Source organism: Engystomops pustulosus, chromosome 9, assembly GCF_040894005.1.
Source record: "Engystomops pustulosus chromosome 9, aEngPut4.maternal, whole genome shotgun sequence".
In the NCBI taxonomy this organism is placed as follows: Eukaryota; Metazoa; Chordata; class Amphibia; order Anura; family Leptodactylidae; genus Engystomops; species Engystomops pustulosus.
In genome coordinates, this window is record NC_092419.1 from 52,229,788 (window position 1) to 52,251,384 (window position 21,597).

The window sequence follows — 21,597 nt, forward strand, 5'->3', positions numbered from 1 at the left end:
GATCAGTATTAGGCTACAGTGACAGCTCATTCACAGTTATGTCACTAGTGAGACATCTAGAACTTCAGAACATGTTGCAGGGCTGGAACAGAGAACATATCCCACTGTATGAGCACACATGTCCTAGCTTTTCGTTGTTAGGCCGCAGTCACACGTTCGGTTAACGCTGCGTTCATAATGCAACGTTGCAACGCTAGCGCCCAAGGCGACCTGGGCCCGGAAGCATATGCGTTTCCAGGGAAACACATGCAACAGGTAACCAGGACCCGGTATCTTGTGTTTAAACAATACAAGACAATGGGGCCTGGTTACCTATCAAATGCATTTCCCTAGAAACGCATATGCGATGGGACCAAGGCCCGGCCCCTGTGAGTTAGCGACGCGTTATGAACGCATCGCTAGCGGAACATGTGACTGCGGCCTAAGGAGACATTGGTATATTACCCAACATATCCTTACGATAGAGGGATAACCCAAAACGTGAATGTGGCTTTACAGGGCTGCCATTTAGTATGTACTTAGTTTTTATTTTGGCCTAAGTTAGCTCTACGCCGCAGAGGTATAAGGAGTGTATGAAGAGGGCTCACGGGCTGAGTCCTCTTCATACAAAGGTGGGGGTTTTTGCATTTTGCAGAAAACCCCCACCGCTAATAACTGCGGTCGGTGCTTGCACCAATCACAGCTATTAACCCTGTCATTGCCGCCGGCAAAGTCGTCGATGGCGTTTAAAAGAAGGCGGCGCACGGGCGCCGCCATCTTTTTTACGATCGCCGCGCCCCCGAACGTCGGTTGCCATGGTAGTTTCGGGTCTTCTTTTGACACGAGGCTACATGGCTTCTGCAGATTCGTTACAATGAGCCAGTGGCTCATTGTAATGAATGACCTGCAAAAATGCCATATATTGCAATACAGAAGTATTGCAGTATATGGTAGGAGCGATCTGACCATCTAGGGTTAATTTACCCTAGATGGTCTAAGAAATAGTGGAAAAAAAGAAAAAGAAAAAAAAAAGTTTAAAAAATAAAAAAAATTAATAAAATATTAAAAATTCAAATCACCCCCCTTTCCCTAGAACTGATATAAAACATAATAAACCGTAAAAATCAAACATATTAGGTATTGCCGCGACCCAAAATGCCCGATCAAAATATCAAAACGGTTACGGAGGCGGGAAATGGCGCCCAAATGTCCGAAATGCGACTTTTACACCTTTTTACATCACATAAAAAATGAAATAAAAAATGATCAAAATGTCGCACAATCCTCAAAATGGTAACGTCGGCTCATTTTGCAAAAAATTACACCTCACAGATCTCCGTGCACCAAAGTATGAAAAAGTTATTAGCGTCAGAAGATGGCAAAAAAATTTTTTTTCTTTTTTGTACACATTCGTTTAATTTTTGAAAATGTATTAAAACACAATAAAACCTATATAAATTTGGTATCACCGCGATCGCACCGAACCAAAGAATAAAGCTGAGGTGCTATTTTGAGTGCACAAAGTCGAAAAAACTGAGCCCACAAGAACGTGACACATTTTTTTTTCAATTTTTCCACATTTGGAATTTTTTTTTCAGCTTCGCAGTACACGGCATGTTAAAATAAATAACATTACGGGTAAGTAAAATTTGTTACACACAAAATAAGCCCTCACACAGGTCTGTACACGTAAAAATGAAAAAGTTATGGATTTTTGAAGTTGGAGAGAGAGAAATGAGCGGAAAAACCCTGCGTCCTTAAGGGGTTAATGTTTGTAAATGTATGAAAACATAAAACCTATACAAATTTGGTATCCCTGTAATTGTATTGACCCAAAGAACAAAGTAGACATGTCATTTGGGGCGTGAAGTGAAATACGTCGCAAATGCGTTTTTCACCATTTTCACTGCATTTGGAATTTTTTTCCCGCTTCCGAGTACATGGCATGGAATATTTAATACCATCACTATGAAGTGCAATTTGTTACGCAGAAAACAAGCCATCACACAGCTCTGTACATGTAAAAATAAAAAAAAATTCTAGATTTTTGTAGGTGGGGTGTGAAAAATGGAAATGAAAAAACGGGAAGGTAATAACAATAATAATAACCCGTTAAATAATTTATTTTGCCCAGCCGGGATTTGAACCCACAACCTCCACACTCCACCTCCCATAGAGACAGAGCCTGATTATGAATGATTATCATTCAGATTTTTATTATTAAGGAGATTATTATTATTATAGATGATGATTATTATTATTACTATTATTATTATTATTAAGGAGATCATTATTATTATAGAGATGATGATGATTATTATTACTATTATTATTATTATGGAGATTATAATAATTTTAACCGGTTCGCGACCGCCTGCCGTGTATTCACGGCGGCGGTCGCGTTCCGATGCATGGAGAGGGCTCGCGGGCCGAGCCCTCTCCATAGCCGGTAAGTCTCTGCTGCATATTGCAGCAAAGGCTTACCGGTAAAACCCGCGATCGGTGCCGGCACCGATCGCGGGTGTTTTCTTGCTGATCGCCGCCATCTTTCCGAGGATCGCCGCTCCCCGTGACGTTTTTTCACCATTTTCACTGCATTTGGAATTTTTTTTTCGCTTCCCAGTACATGGCATGGAATATTCAATGCAATCACTATGAAGTGCAATTTGTTACGCAAAAAATGAGCCGTCACACAGCTTTTTACGTGTAAAAATACGGGAAATGGCCCGGTCCTTAACCGGTTAAGCATAGTCATTCAGACATTGTCTGCTGCTCATTTGCAAAAAAATGCGGACGTGATGTCTGTGTTCAGACCATATTGTTTAGGTTTTTTTCACGTCCATACGCCATACGTTTTTTCCACATATGCAAAAAAGGGTGATGGGTTTCTAATCTACTTCTTTTCCTGCCCAGTTGGTTGCAACATTTGAAGAAAATAAAAATCACTCTGCATATGGGTATCATGCATATGCCGATCCATTGACTTCTATGGATGTACGTGGTCAGCATGCGAGACAAAATAATGCATGCTGAATTTTTTTCCTCACTGTCTGCACATCCATGAAAAAAATGGACATGTGAACAGTCCCATAGGAAACAGTGGGTTCGTTTGCCATCCGTAAAAAAAAGGATAGCATGCGTACATCAAAAACGCCCGTCTACATGAGAGCTGAATTATACGATTTAGTATACTATTTTATATTAACATTACCAGGATACCCTTTACAATATATATACTACAGTGTCATAAAGCACTTTAGCTTCTCCTGGCAGATCACTGGTGGCCGTTACTGATCACATGTGTTTCAAAGGAAATGCAAATGTGATCAGACTGAGTCCTGCCCCCAGACATTTGCATTGCATTTCTAAACGCAATGTGAACGCCCCATGTGACCGCACCCGAATAATTTTTTTCTTTTCAATTGTCACACTCAAAATTCTGGTATTGCTGCAACCCTGAGGGCGCGTTCACACGTTGCGTTTTGGTTGCGTTTTCATTGCGTTTGAAACGCATATACAACAGCTGATGTGAGGTAATTTGCCTAATTACATTACCGTTTAACAAAACGCATGCGTTAATGCTTTGTCAACGCATGCGTTAACATCGCGTTTACGATGCGTTTTGTAAATGAAAACGTTTACAGTGATGTAATTAGGCAAATCACCTCTCCTCAGCTGTTGTATATGCGTTTCAAACGCAATGGAAACGCAGGTCAAAACGCAACGTGTGAACGCGCCCTAAGGGTGAAGACACACATGGCGTTTTTGGGCCGTTTTTACCAAGTGCGTTTTCAGATCGTAAAAAACGTTTTTAATTGCGCAAATTCGGAAAACCGGACAAAAATGCATGCGTTTTTTACTATCTGAAAACGCACTTAGTAAAAACGGCCCAAAAACGGCCCATAGAGACAGGTTGGAATTATATCTGTAAAATGCTGTATGTTTGTCAATAACAGGATAAATATACTCAGGATAACAGAATAACACATTTTCTAATTCACTGTCCATGTAGGAATACCCCATAAATTTTTCCCCATAACCCGTGATATTTTTGCTCTCCATAAAAGGTATCTAGACCTCTCTTGAACATGTACAAAGTATCCACCATAACAACCTCCTGCAGTCTCATTCTCACAGTAAAGAATTCCAGGCTATGGTAGAACCGCCTCTCCTCTTGGCCTCTTGCCTTGGTATAGAACGATCTTTGGAGAGATCCTTGTACTGTCCGTTCAGGTATTTGTACATTGTAATGAGGTCTCCCCTCAGCTGTCTTTTTTCTAAACTGAATAACCCCAAATTAATAATCTGTTATTGTATTCTAATCCCCCCCCCATTCCCCTAATAATCCTGGTTGCTCTCCTATACACCTGTTTCAGTTCTACTATCTCCTTTTTATACACTGGTGCCCAAAAACTGTACACAATATTCTATGTGCGGTCTGACCAGGGATTTGTATAAGGGCAAAACTATGTCTTTATCATGAGAATCTATTCCTCTCTCGATGCATCCCATAATTATTTTGCTTTATTAGGAGTATTTGTGAGGGAAATGTCAGAACTATAGGCCTCAGTGTATTCTCTCTGAGCATTCTCAGGGTGCGGTCACACGTCGCGTTTAACGCATGCGTTTAAAAACGCATTGCAATAGCTGGAGAGTGATTTGTCTAATTAAACAGCTGCTAACACCTGTGTTTACAAAACGCAACCGTTAACGCATTGTTAACGCATGCGTTAACATCACGGTTAACACATGCGGATGTTAACGCGTTGTTAACACATGCGTTAACATTGCGGTCAACACATGCGTTTTGTAAACACAAGTGTTAAGAGGTGTTTAATTAGGCAAATCACTCTTCAGCTATTCCAATGCATTTTTAAACGCATGCATTAAACACGACGTGTGACCGCACCCTTAAAGGATATGGATATGTAAATAGACAATAGGTGCGCTTCTTGAGGATTCAGCCTGATACTACAAACAGTGCATTTTTGTACATTTTTGTCCAAACAAACATTGCAGAAAAATCCACTGCAGAAATTTCGGAAATGAGCATAAAATTGCAGCTTGTGGATGAAGCATTATCCTTGTAACAAATCTGGGACAAAAATAAAACAAAAAAAACTCAAGAAGCCTGAATTTTATGACGATTTTTTATCTAATAGTGCAAAAACAATTATCTAGGTAGAGACGCACATTAATCTGCAATCTGACATTTCTCAAGAAAAACCTAGAATAAAATAAAGACACATCATAAAATTGGCAATTTGTGTAACAAGGGAAATCTTATATCATCATCTAGATGCACAAAATAATCTCCATAAAAAGTAAAGAATCTAGGTCAGATATAAAGTACAGATATCCCTGTTCTTTTGAGAGTAGGACAGCACAATGTTATACAATACGCGTCTGTTATGTGTAATCTGATACACATTTTGATGTCCATTTGTGTTTTATACCTTGTATCATTTATTACATCTGTTTGCTTTTTTTTCATATATATTTTAACTATTAGGACAGCTAGAAGAGGAATGTAGGGGATAAACTATATTATGTGCCCTCGAAAAAGTAAAAAAATGCATCTAGCCCAAAATGTATCTACAAACATATACCGTATTGTGACACATCCACTGTATAGAGACGCTCAGCTTACAAATGGACCATCATACAAAATATATCTATTATACAGAGATACTGAACTTCCCCCACCCTGCAAGCAGTTCAGATGCCAGGGCATAGAAGTCTTTAACAAAGGCCAAGAGAGTTAATTGCCGATACTGGTGTAGGGCACAATGATACGTTGTAGATTGGGACTGCCCCTGGCATCCTCTGGAGCCTATTGCACAGGTGCACCGAGATATTATCAGTATCCCCCAAGAGAGAAGGGGATTCCATGTACTAACCCACATACAGTCTGCAGTATATACACGTCACAGACATCTGGTTGCATTTACATCACTATATAGCAAACTTTCTATTTACGGTCACAACTGAAATTATCATGTATCGACTGACATTGTAGTAGTCTGACATTGCTACATGTCTGTCGGAAACAAAAAAGGGAACTTGGATAATTCCTTTTCTTCGAGTCATCTGACACATTTCCTCTACCCTGTGAATGTGATTAGTGTGAAAACCCCTGTAAAAGGGATATTAACTGCTGGACTATTTGGTTTCTTCTACTGAGGGCAATAATTCTATACCATGAAATAACTCAGAACAATGTAGAGGTCTGCCACTCTTTGAGTAGCTTGACCTTGCAGGAATGATTGAGTTAATCGCCTCATCCCGGGTCGCAAGACTGTGCAGCTTATTGCCTCTTTCTCTCTCTGTCTGCTTCCTCCTCTTCCCTGCCACCCACATAAGTTGTAAGAGGACGAGAATCTGTGACTTAGCACAATTAGGTTACATATGCAGCGAGCGTGACTATGATTCACTCTCCAGCGCTTGTATTATTTGAGTTAAGGGCAAGATGGGCACAGAGATAGTGGAGGTGGCGAGTAGTCCTGTTTGCCACAAGAAAAAAAAAATATTTATATTATATGTGTGAAAACATATATATTCACACTCGTGAATAAATGGAGTCATGGAAATAATAGGCAATAAAAAATATTTTAAATAGTATGGTAATTACAATAATGGTGAATTCTAAAGTATAATGCATTATGGTGGAAAAGTCACATAGCTGCTCAAAATACACTCCGCTCCTTCCATTTATACAGACAGGTATACAACTAATAAAGTGAATGCATCTACCAGTAACAAAAATATGGAATCCTGGAATATGGAACTACCTGTAATTTGGTTTTCATTTGTCCACCATGACGGCCACCCCTTTAACCTCTGAAGGGACAAGAAGAAGAGAGATAAGGCCCCTCCCTCCATTATCTACCAGTGACTACCAAAAAAGCACACCATTTTATTAGCACGTTAATATCACACACCAAGTACTAGCAATTGCAGGGGAAATAAATAGATCATAGTAGAGTAACGGAAACCAAATTACGGGTAAGGCACATGGAAATGTGACCAATAAGATAGTTAAAGGGGTTGTGTCACCATAGCAAATGGCTGTAATTGGGTCCAATGCATTGTGACAAGTACTTTCACCATTTACACTTATTACAAAATCCACAGCCTTACTGAGATAACTCCTCTTGTTCTGGTTGCTGGCGCCCTCTAGTGGTAGCTGTGTCCCGTCGTGAGCTACAGCTGATCTGGCCGAGTCTGCGCACAAGGAGCCAGCAGCTGCTCTACACTACAGATCACTCCACGGGCTCACAGCTCCTCTCCACACTGAGAGATCAGCTGACACACTGCAGCCAATAGGAGGTGAGAGAGGAGGAGGGGCAGAGATTGTGCTGTGATGTCCACTGCTTACCAGCTCTACAGGTGCTTCCAGCAGCAGATACAAGGTAACTGCAGCCAGACATGACTATCTGCTGCACAGAGGAGTCCTCCCCTAACATGGATCATAGCAATGTAGCAGCCCTCTCCTCCCTCCACCATTAGTCAGGTCACACAGGAGGCTGCAGAGATAACACAAGTAACAGGCTGGGCTCTGACCTCTCCTGATGCAGTCCTCCTCCTGTACTCTCCGCCATTCACTGTCCCTCCATGTTACACTGCTGTCCTCCTCCTGTACTCTCCACCATTCACTGTCCCTCCATGCTACACTGCTGTCCTGCAGTCCTCCTCCTGTACTCTCCACCATGCACTGTCCCTCCATGCTACACTGCTGTCCTGCAAAGGGGCCCCTGTCACTGACTAGCAGGGAAGTAGCTAAAGATCAGTAACATGTGAGAACCCTATTTATCTATCCAAGTCCTATTATCTATCACCTGTCATCTATCTCATATCTATCTATTTATCTATCCATCACCTGTCATCTATCTATCTATCTATCCATCACCTGTCATCTATTAATCTATCTCATATATATCTTCTATCTATCCATCACCTGCCATCTATCTATCTATCCTATATCTATCTCATATCTATCTCTCTATCTCTCTCTCTCATATCCATCTATCTCTTTCTCATATGTATCTATCTTTCATATCTATCTCATGTCTATCCATCCATCCCTCTCTATCTATCTCTTTCACAGAAAGAGATGAAATTAACGGCCCCAAAGTAAAATACAAAAATACAAAAGTTTATTAGTAAAAGTCATAAAAACAACTAAAAAGGTTCATGTTAATGCACCTAATTCAGTGCATACAAGTAGAGCAAAACAATGTATTCTCACAGCATCATGGTCGGTCAGGCGGACAGTAAAGTGTAAATATGTCGGAGGTCTAGAAAAATGCAGGGACGGCAAACTCCATGCGTATCCTCACGTCGAAGTCACTTTGGAGTGACGATACACGTCGGGTTTGCCTCCCCTGCACCCACCTACACTTCTGCCATGCATGTCAGCCTGACCGACCATGATGCTGTGCGAATACATAGGTGCAAATTTACTAAAAACAGTGCAGTGTGTACTATGTGCAGTGTCCTGTGTAGTGTGCAGGGGGTGCCAGATTCAGGATTTTTGTTGCATGTTCTTCATGAATCTGGTGCCCCCTGCACTGCCCCAACAGAGTGCACAAACTTTTTTTGCACTTTTAACATGGGGCGTGTGACACATTTCTATTGGACTTTGCATGTTAAATCTGGCGCACGGTCAGACTGAGCACCGGAATGCCCCCTAATTTGTCATGTAATTTCTTATTCAAGTATATATTGACAATGATTAAAAGGAGAGGAAGCAGTGTCAGGGCTTTGGTAGGTGACACACAGCACCAATAGCAGATTCCTGCTGTGCTGGGGATCAGTAAATGCAGGGACTATTTGAGCACAGCAGGTGGAAGGAGACTCTGCAGGCTGATCGCTAGGCCCCTCCCACATCTGCTTCTGTGGGGAGCAGAATAGAGGCTGAACAAGCATCATAATAACAAATAGAAAGGTATTTTTACTTACAGGTAACCATTACAAATAGATTTTTGAAATATCTTAACCTTAATTTTGTAATAAATAGTTTTGTGGCATAACCCCTTTAAGGGTGGGATAATTGCTTGTAGAACTTGCCTTCCAAGGAAAGGCCAAGTCAGTATGTTTTGGATTGTCCAATCTAAAGTGTTTGGAGAATGTTGATGAATGTTGCCGCATTGCATATCTGATCTAGTGTAGCTCCTCTGGTTTCAGCCCAAGAGGTTACCATTGCCCAAGTCGAATGGATTCCGAGATTTACAGAAACTGTCTTGTTCTGAAGTCCATACATGCGGAAATGGCTTGTCTTAGCCACGTGTCTTAGTTTTTTTTTTGGTTCACCAACGTCTAAAGAAAAGAAATGAAGATATTTTGCATTCTCCCTGCTTGCAAGCAGGTCCATTTGAGGAGCACACCAGAGTCCTGTCAGATACTGAAAGACCTCCTGGTTAAGAAACCACTCATTCTGGTCCAGTTTATTGCTGCTTAGGAAATCTGCTCCCTGGTTTTCTGAACCTTTTAAATGAAGAGCTGATAGGGAGAATTGTTTTCTATCCAATTAAAAATCTGAGAGAGATAGCATTAGAGACCAGGTACCCTCTTGTCTTCTGATGTATGACACTTGTTGTGTTATCCAAAAACACCTTTATATGGTGATTCTTCAGCAGGTTAATATTAGATTTTAATATTTCCCATGCTGCTCTGAGTTCTCTGTAATTTGAAGAACGAATCCTTGAACTCCCTGTTTCATATTCTTCTTCTGCAGCCTCCATACAAAAGAAGATTTTAAAGAAGCAGGTATTATTATCTTCTTTCCCAGGCCCTGGTTCTTCTTCTTTCACCAACTCTGGTTCTTCTTCAAAACGCAAAAATCTTTCGCCTTGAAGACTGGAGGATTTCTGCAGATTAAGCGCAGTGTTGTTCTTTTAAGAACACAGAGCAAGCACTCGCTTAGATCTAGATTCACCTGAAGAGAACCGGAGAAGAACAAGCGCCTCGAGAAGAAACTCTGCTGGGAAGATTTGCATAGCTCCGCCCCCTTCTTGGAAGCCGAGCAAAGCAAGCCTCCCTGGAAGTTCTTCACACCTCCGGAGCAAGCCTGAAAGAAGCCATGGCCTCTTCAAGCAAAGCCACCGGAACAAAGAAACAGAAGAAAAGCAAGCACACCCAGGAAGAAAGGATGGAAGAGGAGCCCCAGGCCCCAGCGGCTGCTTCTACCCCTGAAGCCTCCTCCTCTGAGCAGCAGCCCCCAGCGGCTAAGCAGACCAGCCAGGAGCCCCCCAAGCTCCCGCCCTACATGAGGGACACGGTGGCGCTGCGACTGAAGGAGGTAGACGGAAGGGTGCCGGTCATGACCAAGGAAGTGTTCTGCAAGAAAATGCTGCTGGACCAGGGGGTGAAAGCCTCGGACATCTTCGGAATCCAGGCCATGGTCACCGGTCTCTTCTACGTGACGTTCATCTCGGTGAGCGTCTGCAGAAGGTACTGGGAAGCGATCAAGGCGGCGGCCCCGGACTCTCCCTTCTCCAACTTTGTCGGCAACTGCTTGCTGCAGAGGGAAGAGAGGAAGATTACGGTGTCCATGTGGAACCTCCGGACCCCCGGAAGCGACATCAACACCCTCCTCTCGAGGTACTGCATAGTGGTGAAGGAGCCGTCCAAGATCCTGAACTGCTACGGCCTCTGGATGGGTAAGTGGACGGCGACCGTCCGGCTCCTGCCGGACCCGGAAGCCAAGGACGGACTCAAGCACCTGCCCCAGTCCTTCACGCTGGGGAACTCCTACGGCCTGATTTTCTACCCGGACATGCCGCGGACCTGCCGGAAATGCGGACAAGAAGGGCACGTGATCAAGGCCTGCAAGGAGGAGGCGTGCAAGAACTGCCGGGTGACGGGCCACGTCTCTAAGGATTGCCCGAGGAGAACAACCTGTAACCTCTGCGGACTAGCTGGACATCTCTACAAGGATTGTCCAGAGAGGAAAAGGACCTGGGCAGACGTCGCCGCACTGGCTCCGGCCAAGGGCTTTGAAGCTCGGACGCCCGCTGTGTCGACACCTCAGCCCAGGAAGAAGGCGTCAAAGAATGCGAACAAGCAGTCGGAGGCGCCAAAACCCAGGTCTGGTAAGACAAAGAAGGTGACACCTTCCACCTCCCAGCCCTCCCTGACCTCCCATAACCCTCCCTCCCCCCTCTCCCCAGCTGAGATTGCCATCCCCTCCCTAGCCAGCATCTCAGAAATTCTGTCACCAGCCCCTAGGGCAACACTCCCGCCCCAGTCCATCCCCACCTCCTTTGGAGAGGCGGCACTAATGACCTCCTCCCCCGCCGCCTCTCCTCTTGCCATGACAGAGACAAACTTCCCCTACCTCTCCCAGGCCCTTGTCTCCAACCCTGTCTCCCCAGAGCCAAGTCGGCGGAAGAGGAAACAGAGGGACAGCCCCGTCAGCGACTCCACCAGCAAGAAACCGCTGGAGGAGGCGGCGGCCGAACAGGACGCAGAAAAGGAGGAGTTCTTCGAGGAGATGGAAGCCGGTTTCAGGGAACACTGCCCCCTCTCCAGTTCCATCGACCTGACCGCGGAGGAGCAGCACCTGGACGAGGTGCTGGAGAACCTCAAAAAGGTTCCGGACGGAACCGAAGGCAAGCCGCCCGACCGGACAGGTAACTAAGGCGGTATCGTCCCAACCTAACCCTCTTTTTCTTCCCTCATGATGGCTAACCTAACCGTTTTTTCCATCAATGTTAGAAGCATTAGAGATAAGTTTCGTTGTCAGACTGCACTAACTTACCTTGCCTCCCAGTCGTGTGATGTTTACATGTTACAGGAATGTGGTATCCCCTCCTCTAGGTCCTACGACCATCTGGCCAGGGGCTGGAGTCACAGTCCTTCCTACTGGTCCGGTGGGGGCGATTGCAGGTCTGCTGGTACCGCCATCCTTCTCAGGGGGAGCGCTTTCACGCTTGATTCCGTCCAGGAGCTAGTCTGCGGCCGACTTCTGGTCGTGGACGGCTCCTGGGCGGGTGAGCCCGTGCGGCTCATCAGCGTGTACGCTTCCCCTGACAGGGGTGAGCGACTGGAGCTTTTCCAGAACCTCAGGCCGCAACTCGCCACCACTAGGGCAGTGGTGTTGGCCGGCACTTCAACTGCGTCATAGAGGAAGAGTGGCGCAAGCTGGACGCCACGTCCAAACTGCTGATAGAGGTAGTGACGGAAGCATCCCTGAGGGACGCCGTCGGGGCCGGCTCCGTGAATTACACTTGGAGCAGCTCCGACGGCGCTTCCCGTTCTAGGATTGACTTTGTGTTCACCTCCAAGGCGATCAGGCAGTGCGGGTCCTCCACGGTCCCCTGCTTCTTCTCCGACCACAGGGCGGTACAGGTAAGGTGCGCCCTGGGCCACGGCTTCCCGCCGGGCCCGGGCTCCTGGAAGCTGAACTGTGCCCTGCTGGCTGAGGAGGGAGTGCAGGCGGAGCTGAGGGACATCTACATGGTCCTGAGAAACGACAAATGTTTGTTTGAAACTGTAAGCGAATGGTGGGAATACGCTAAAGTTGAAATCCGTTCTTTCTTTCAGGACAAAGGCAGGCGGCAGGCGGCCGCGGCCAAGAGGGGCCTCAGAGACCTCCAGCGCCAGCTGAGATCCCTGCAGGACCTCCAGCGCTGCGGCTGGGACGTCAGAGAGGAGCTGGAGGACACCAAGAAGGGCCTGAAGAGGCACTTTGAGGAGGAATCCAAGCGAATCATCTTTCGTGCCAAAGTGGACAACCTGGAGAAGGGTGAGAAGTGTAACTCTTTCTTTTTCAGGAAAGTCCACGCCGGCCACACGCCCCTGAACGAACTACGTGACGAAAGCGGATGCGTGCAGAGGGGGAAGAACGCCGTCATGGGAGTCGTCAGCGACTTCTACGGCGACCTCTACTCCCGCAAGCCCACGGACGACGAAGCCGCCGAGAGGTTCCTGTCAGGTATCGCTAACACCCTCGATCCTGCAGGTGCCGAGGCCACGGACGCCCCTCTGACGGCGGCCGAGCTGCTCTCTGCCGCTAAATCCTTCAGACCCGGCAGGACCCCGGGCGGTGACGGTCTCCCGGCCAAGCTCTACGTAGCGCTGGGGGACCTAATCTGCCCGGACCTGCTGGAGCTCTACAAGGAGATGGTGGTGGAGGGTAGGATGCCGCCGTCCCTGAGGCAGGGACTGATCACGGTCTTGTACAAGCACAAGGGAGAGAGGTGCGACCTGCGGAACTGGCGCCCCATCTCTCTGCTCAACGTGGACTACAAGATCCTGGCCAAGGTGCTCGCCAACAGGCTGAAGGGAGTCATCGGAGGGATCGTCCACCCGGACCGCCGGATCGCGGACAACCTGGCCCTGGTGAGGGACACCTTGCACTACGTCGGAAGCCGCCGCGTCCGCGCGGCCCTGGTCAGCCTGGACCAGGAGAAGGCCTTCGACCGTGTCTCTCACCGCTTCATGAGCCAGGCCCTGCGCAGGTTCGGGTTGGGTAAGACGTTCTGCTCCTATGTCGAACTAATGTACCTTGATATCCACAGCTCGGTGCTGGTGAACGGCTGGAAGACTGACCCCTTCCCTGTGCTTTCGGGGGTCAGGCAAGGCTGCCCTCTTTCACCCCTTCTTTTTGTTTGCGTTATAGAGCTGTTCGCAGAGTCTATCCGGCAGAATCAAGGGATCAGAGGGATCACCGCACCGGGACCAGGGCGCGACGAGGTCAAGTGCTCGCTGTACATGGACGACGTGACCGTCTTCTGCTCCGACCGGAGCTCGGTGACGGCGCTCGTCCAGACCTGCGAGGAGTTCGGACAGGCTTCGGGGGCAAAAGTCAACTGCGGGAAGTCGGAGGCCATGCTTTTCGGAGACTGGCAGCTTGCTTCTTCTGCCCCCTTCCCCTTCACCATTCAGCCGGACTTCATGAAGGTCCTGGGGGTTTGGTTCGGGAGGGAAGGCGCAGCCCTGAAGACCTGGCAAGAACGCTTGGCCAAAGTCAACACCAGAGTCACCCTGTGGAGCCTCAGACAGCTCTCCTTGGAGGGGAAGACGCTCGTCCTGCGTAACGAGGTGCTGCCCGTACTCCAGTACGCGGCTCAGGCGTGGCCGCCCCCGGCCCCCGTCTGCAAGGCCGTTACCAGGACCGTTTTTCATTTTGTTTGGGGCTCAAAGATGGACCGGGTCAAGCGAGCGGTCATGTTCAAGGAGCCAAGCAAGGGGGGCAAAGGTGTCCCCGACATCTCCACTTTGCTCTGGATCTTCTTTGTTTGCGACTGCGTGCGCAGGACCCTGAGGAACTCTGCAAGATCCGCGGGAAAGTCCATGTCCCGTTTTTTCCTCCTGCCCCTCTGGAGGGGGCTGGGCTGGGACAAGTGGGACAGCTCCATCCCTTACAACTGGGACGCGCCCTGGTACTACGGCCAGGCCGTCCGTTTTGTGAGGGAGCACCAACTGGAGGGACTCAAGCCCGACCTGTGGAAACCAAAGACCGTGCACAAGCTCATCCGAGCCAAAGACTTGTTGGAATTTGTCCCAGGAGTCACCCAGGACACGGCCCAGGCGGTCTGGGCCAACATGTCCTGGGCCCGACTGCTCAACAGGCACAAGGACATCTCGTGGATGGCCATCCAAGGGGGGGCTGCCCCTGCGGGCCTTCACCTATGCCCGGAGACTGAGCAACACCCCCTATTGCCCCAGGTGCCCCTGGTCAGAGGAGACTCCCCTGCACCTGTTTTGGGGGTGCCCCTTTGCTCAGAGCCTGTTGGACACCCTGGAGCCCCATTTCCAAGACTCTGTGCCAAGGAGCTCCATGACCCACCACGCGGTGCTTTATGGGCTGTTCCAGGGCACTCATGCGATTGAGGATATCCAGGCCGCCTGGCTCCTTATAAATTGCTATAAGGACGCCATCTGGTACGCCAGGAGACTCTTCACTTAGCACAAGACAGCCTTGTCGACACCAGATTGCTACAGACTTGTCCTCAACAGCCTGCTGGATTACTCCCTAGCAGGGAGACATTGACAAGAAGGAGAAGCCCCCTTCACAGGAAGCTCCTCCCCCCTCTGCTGAGGTATACTGAGCGACAGCGACGACACTGCAGTGCCTCAGCAGGAGTCAATGTCTTATCTGTGAGGACACAGTAAGAGCAAGACAGGCTAATGCCTAGCTGGATTTGGACCCCCTGCTGTGAGCTAGGATCGCCTCCCCAGGCGCCCACCGCCTCCCTCAGGGAGAATCCAGGCGAAAGCCGCTTTTTTGGACTTTGCAAGACATCTACACTTTGCACATGTTCAGGACGTTTGTATCAAATGCTGGACTTTGCTTAGATTAGGTGTCTTAGGAATTGCAGGCTGTGTTTATCAGGCAAAGGCCAGAAAACACTCACTTTCCACCAGATTTGGACTTTTACAGGGGTTTCTGGGTCACGCATACATTATGCAAACGACCCAAACCAGGAAGTGGACTTTTGCTAGGTTCCCTTCCTTGTTTTTCCCCTTCTGTGTCTGTCTTTCAATAAAGCTTCGGGCAAGTGTTACCCCCACCCCTTCCCCCCCGCACCCTTTTCCGTTTTTACACTTTGTCGTCGCCGTAAGTGAGATGCAATGCGTGTTTAGTTAGGTCAATTGGGCGAGCTGTGTGCTAGTATAGTGTTTTCATGGCACAGTTGAGGATTATACTCCTGTGTGCTGTCAACACTACGTGTGAATCTTAATTTATTGTATATGTCATGTATATGCTGTATGTCCGTTGAAATGTATGTAACTCTGACTTATGCTCATTCAATAAAGCCAGGCCCTGAGGCCTTTGTTTCATGATGACAGGAACCACTATTGTAGTACTCATCTATGCCTTTGGGGTCATTATACTCAGTGGATGCATGCTCTCTGTTGACCCAATGGAAGAGTGGGAAGAGATTTATCAGAAATGGCGGAGAACAAAACTTTTCTAGTTGCTCAAAACAACTAGAGTTCAGCTTATAATTTATAAACTGTTGTGGAAAAATTAAAGCTTTCAGACCCTTGTGATAAATATCCCTCAATATCTTTATTGGGAAGTAAGAGCTCTCTATAGAGACATTGCCAATTAACCAGTTAAGGACCGGGCCCTTTCCTGTTTTTTCATGTCCATTTTTCACTCCCCACCTTCAAAAATCTATAACTTTTTTTATTTTTTACACGTAAAGAGCTGTGTGACGGCTTGCCTTCTGCGTAACAAATTGCACTTCATAGTGATGGTATTAAATATTCCATGCCATGTACTCGAAAGTGGGAAAAAAAATCCAAATGCAGTGAAAATGGTGAAAAAACGCATTTGCGCTATTTTCTTGTGGACTTGGATATTACGTCTTTCACTGAGCGCCCCAAATGACATGTCTACTTTATTCTTTGGGTTGGTACTATTAAGGGGATACCAAATTTGTATAGGTTTTATAATGTTTTCATACATTTACAAAAATTAAAACCTCCTGTACACATTTTTTTTTTTTTTATTTTGCCATCTTCTGGCGCTAATAACTTTTTTATACTTTGTTGTACGGAGCTGTGGTTGGTGTCATTTTTTTGCAACATTTGATAATATTTTCAATGATGTCATTTTTAGGACTGTACGACCTTTTGATCACTTTTATAGATTTTTTTTATATTTTTCAAAATGGCAAAAAAGTGCCATTTTAGACTTTGGGCGCTATTTTCCGTTACGGGGTTAAACGCATTGAAAAAACGTTAATATATTTTGATAGATTGGGCATTTTCGGACACGTCGATATCTAATGTGTTTATGTTTTTTACTGTTTGTTTATATCAGTTCTAGGGAAAGGAGGGTGATTTGAATTTTTAGGGTTTTTTATTATAATTTTTTTTTTTACTTTTTTTTTCTTTTTACTATTTTTCAGACTCCCTAGGGTACGTTAACCCTAGGTTGTCTGATCGATCCTATCATATACTGCCATACTACAGTATGGCAGTTTATGGGGATTTTCCTCCTCATTCATTACAATGTGCTATCAGTACATTGTAATGAAGGGGTTAAAACGAAATAGCCTCGGGTCTTCCGAAGATGGAAACGGATCGTCGCTCCCCGATGACGTCACGGGGAGCGACGATCTTAGGCCGGCGCCACACAGGGCGCTTTGTCTGCGCTTGCAAACGCAGACAAAGTCTCGCCCACCGGGGCGGGCCTCGGCCCGATCGCATCGGCGTTTCTATGGAAACGCCTGCGATCGGGAACGAGCCGCCGGTGTTTTGCGTTAAATTAACGCGAAACACCGGCAGCTCGTTCCCGATCGCAGGCGTTTCCATAGAAACGCCGATGCGATCGGGCCGAGGTCCGCCCCGGTGGGCGAGACTTTGTCTGCGTTTGCAAGCGCAGACAAAGCGCCCTGTGTGGCGCCGGCCTTAGGCAAGATGGCAGCGCCATCTTTTTGAGGCTGCCGGCAGCGATCGCTGTGACAACACCCACGATCGGTGCTATCACCGATCGCGGGTGTTACCCGTAAGCTTTTGCTGCAATATGCAGCAAATACTTACCAGCTATGGAGAGGGCTTAGCCGGTGAGCCCTCTCCATGCAGCGGGACATGACCACCGCCGTGAATACATGGCGGGCAGTCGTGAACCAGTTAAGGTTGCCTTGCATTCATTTGGAGACTTACAGCTTGGGTATTCTGGGAAATATGCAAATTTGCCTCCAAGATAAATTATAAGGCAGTCCTATTGACATCAAACATGACTTTCAGGAAGCCTAATGACATTATGTGAGATAAAAGCCAACCCAATTTATTTATTTCATAAGGAACAGGTTCCCAACTATAAAGAGTGCTGTTTTGTGTTTCTTCTCTAAGGGTGCGGTCACACGTCGTGTTAAACGCATGCGTTTAAAAACGCATTGGAATAGCTGAAGAGTGATTTGCCTAATTAAACACCTCTTAACACTTGTGTTTACAAAACACATGCGTTAACAACCGCATGCGTTAACAATGCGTTAACGGTTGCGTTTTATAAACACAGGTGTTAGCAGCTGTTTAATTAGGCAAATCACTCTCCAGCTATTGCAATGCGTTTTTAAACGCATGTGTTAAACGCGACGTGTGACCGCACCCTAAATCACACCAATCAGCTAAGATAATTTCCTTCAGTGTACCAAAAATATTAAATACCGTTTTTGCTTGGATTTTAACCACCCCTAATAATCTTGAATTCATGTTTATGGAATAACGTCCTCTGTATTCAAAGTATCTTCCATAGCTTTAAAAAGGTATTCAAATGTTTGCTTAAGAACAAGTACTTGGTTTCAGACTCTTTTCAGTTAGTTGTCCGATCCTAGTCACATGAGTCTCTACATGAACATGATGGGGTGTCGGATACATAATCCAAAGGAGAATCGTGCAGACAAGTTTTTATGTGTGTGTAGGAGCCCCTTGGACCTCTGCCTTAATAACATTCTTTAATTTATCCATGAAAGGCGTTTTCTCCCCTGTTATCAATTTATCAATGCAGTTCTTGCATACTGTTTTTAAATTTCAAGCAGCCTGTAAGAACACCTGTTGCATCTTGGTGAGTGGGAGAGAGGATGCTTTCTTCATCTGACTGAGGTAGAGACAGGATAATATGCAAAGTTTTCCAGTTGGGATAAGGAATACCACACCTCTTTCAGCTAGGTCATAAGGCAGCTCCCTTGACATCAAGCATGACCTACAAGAGGCCATATGACATGATGTAGGATTTAAACCAAACCAGTATATGTATTCCAGAAGGAACAAACTCCCAACTGTCCGCAGCACTGTTTAAACCTGACTGGGTCTCATCAGTACAGCAACTGGTTTGGCTGGGTGCGAGGCTTGTGACTAGGGTCGGGAAGCAAGAGTTCTCCTTACGGAGACTGCCAATTAAGGCCACTGTGTAGAGTCAAAGCCATGGATGCTGCACTAGGGGGATTCTGGGAAAATATGCAATAGATATACTGGTTTGGTTTTAATCCTGTATCATGTCATAAGGCCTCTTGTAGGTCATGCTTGATGTCAAGAGAGCTGCCCTACAAGGTAGCTAAAAGAGGAGTGGTTTTCCTGTTAAACTTTGCATATTTTCCCAGAATCCCCCTAGTGGAGCATCCATGGCTATAAGACTCCACACGCCCACATGGAGGCCTTAATTGGCAGTCTCCATAAGGAGGACTCTTACTTTCTGACCGTAGAGACAGGAAAACACTGGTAGGTGGTGCAGGGAGGGGTATATTAACCTCTCTTCTTCCTGTCAATACAGAGGTCAGTGTTGAGACTGTAGCTTACTGGTAGAGCTCTTGTCTACAATGCGCAGGGTTGTGAGTTTGAATCCCATCACAGTTTGTTCATGTAATGTGCGTATTCTCTTCAGGGGCATCCTTCAGGTGGAGTGTACTTTGTAGCAAAGGTTTACTAGTCCTGACTTTGTACACCAGAGTTATCACAGTGGATGATTCTTGTTCACTTATCTTAAAGGGATTTTCCCATGAATCAAAATTAGGCCCTATCCATAGCATAGGGCCTAAAGTGATGAGACCTACACAAATAAAGAAAACGAGGGGTCCAACAGGTTCAGCAATCTCCGTCAGCTCCATAGCAATGAATTGAGCAGAATGGTCATCCCGTAGCGACGCAGGGGCCTATTGAGGTAACTAAGACATCCTCAGACCCCTAGTTTCCGTGATCAGCGATGAGACCCCCACCAATCAGCACCTTTTGTGGGAAAACACCTTCATCCCCTCTTCCCACTAAGCTCTCCATTCAGCTTGGAAAATCTCCACCACTATCTATGCAGCGATACAGGGACTCTTAATTTCCCATTTCAGTGAGACCCTATTGTTTTCTACTACCAAAAACCACCCAGGATACAGATATCATGACCCTATAAGTTAATAGGACCCAAGAAGGACATTGCAAGGGAGCGCCACATGATGACATGCATAAAAGCAATTTAAATAAACTGTACATTCCTAAAAGTCACAGTTGATACAGTTTGATAGTAGTAAGCAGTACACCACGCTAGGTACAACTTCTGTGCATAAACTTATTTTCTGCATTAAATTAAATTAAAAAAAACAAAACATGACTTATGCCTCAATTCCAGGGTCAGTTCCATTTCACACTGCAGCTGTCATGTTGTTTCCCTCCGACAGGACCACTGCAGGCCATCACACACACACTACTGAAGCTTGTGATTGGCTGCAGTGGTAACCTACCCCCACCACTATAGCAACTGTAGGGTGGGATGGAGAGATGCACAGCCATACTGATAACTTCCTACAATACCTGTTTGTTGAGGCCCGTCTCCCATACTCATGCACATTGGCCTCAAAAAAGAGATGCACAGAAAATTCCTACAACATAGGGGCTGCAGGAGAATGAGCTGGAACAGAGGGACATGGAGCGGTTTTTCATTCTGAGCTAAAGTAGATTTTCCTACAAGTTTGACAAACCCTTTGAACGCAGGTTTTAAAGTTGGAACAGCGGGTATTTTAGCTTTGCACAATGCATTTACTGTGAGATGTATGTTGTGCACTAGAGGGAAGATTTTAGATGACAGGAGCAGAGTGAACAGATAACAGCATTAAGAAGAATGGCTGATCAACAGGGGGAGGAGGAGGAGGACACAGTAATGACTATAATAAGCAGGAGAGGGGTGATCATCACATGACTTCTTAAAGGCACAGCCTATTCCAACCACATTAACAATCAAGCAGGTAGCGACATTGCAGGGCACCCGAAGTATGCAGGAGATTATGGGAATCTCCATCCCCAGAGGAGGCTTCCTAAAGTACAGTGACAACTGGTGTCGGCAGGTTATGCTGGGACATGCTACAGGTTGCACATCACACAGCATGGCACATGCCAGTGCCCCCACAGCTCAGGAGGAGGAAGACCTGGGGGTGGCTGAAAAACACTGCAAAGTTAAGTTGAGGGGTCTTCTGGGGACCCCCATGGAGGAGGGGGCTGAGCCCCCCTGGCTGGCAGATACTATGATGGATACAATTGTGGGGGGTGGGCACCCTGCAGCAGGGCACGAGGGTAACACTCACCACAAGGCTCTTCATCTCCGGGCTGGATGTGGACATATGACGGAGACAAGTGCGGTGCGCCCCGGGGCTGCACATCACAGAGTCCGGGGATTCTGCTGCGACACCGTATACCCCGGTGCAGAGGCACGACACAGGCCGGAGAGGCCTCAGCCAGACCCTGGACAGGTGGCCTCACACTGGAACCGGCCTTCATCCAGGTACGGGCCCAAGGCCCCGCAGCTCCCTCCTCCTCCTCACCGAGCAGCCCGAGCCCGCGGCACCCGCTCCCCAGCGCTGCCTGCAGCTGCCCACACACCGCCCGCTCCAAGTCTCCTAGCAACGGCAGCCGGGCCTGACTAGTCTGCAGCACAGCGACATCTACTGGACGGAGGGGGAAGTGCACCGGGATACAAACGTACATACACTACAGGTTATACCTGTATACATGGAATATAAACATTTTCTGAGTATTTATAAAAATGCACGAGTAACTAAGAGATTAAGACTATAATTATGAGACATATATGAAATAGAAGAGAATTAATGATGTGTGAAAGAGGTATGTTTGAAAATGATGGATAATAAGTGGAATTTATTGCAGTAAAATATAGCTAGG

At 46.6% G+C, this 21,597-nt stretch overlaps 1 protein-coding gene across 1 annotated transcript in view; it reads right to left on the reverse strand.

Annotated features, from left to right (window-relative positions):
- The window catches only part of ZC3H12B (zinc finger CCCH-type containing 12B), a 59,526-nt gene extending 38,201 nt beyond the window's left edge, over nt 1-21,325 (reverse strand). Inside the window, exon 1 of the mRNA XM_072123340.1 lies at nt 21,003-21,325. The gene's annotated coding sequence lies outside the window, so the exon portion shown is untranslated. The remainder of the gene's footprint in view (nt 1-21,002) is intronic.
- Between the last annotated feature and the right edge of the window lie 272 nt (nt 21,326-21,597).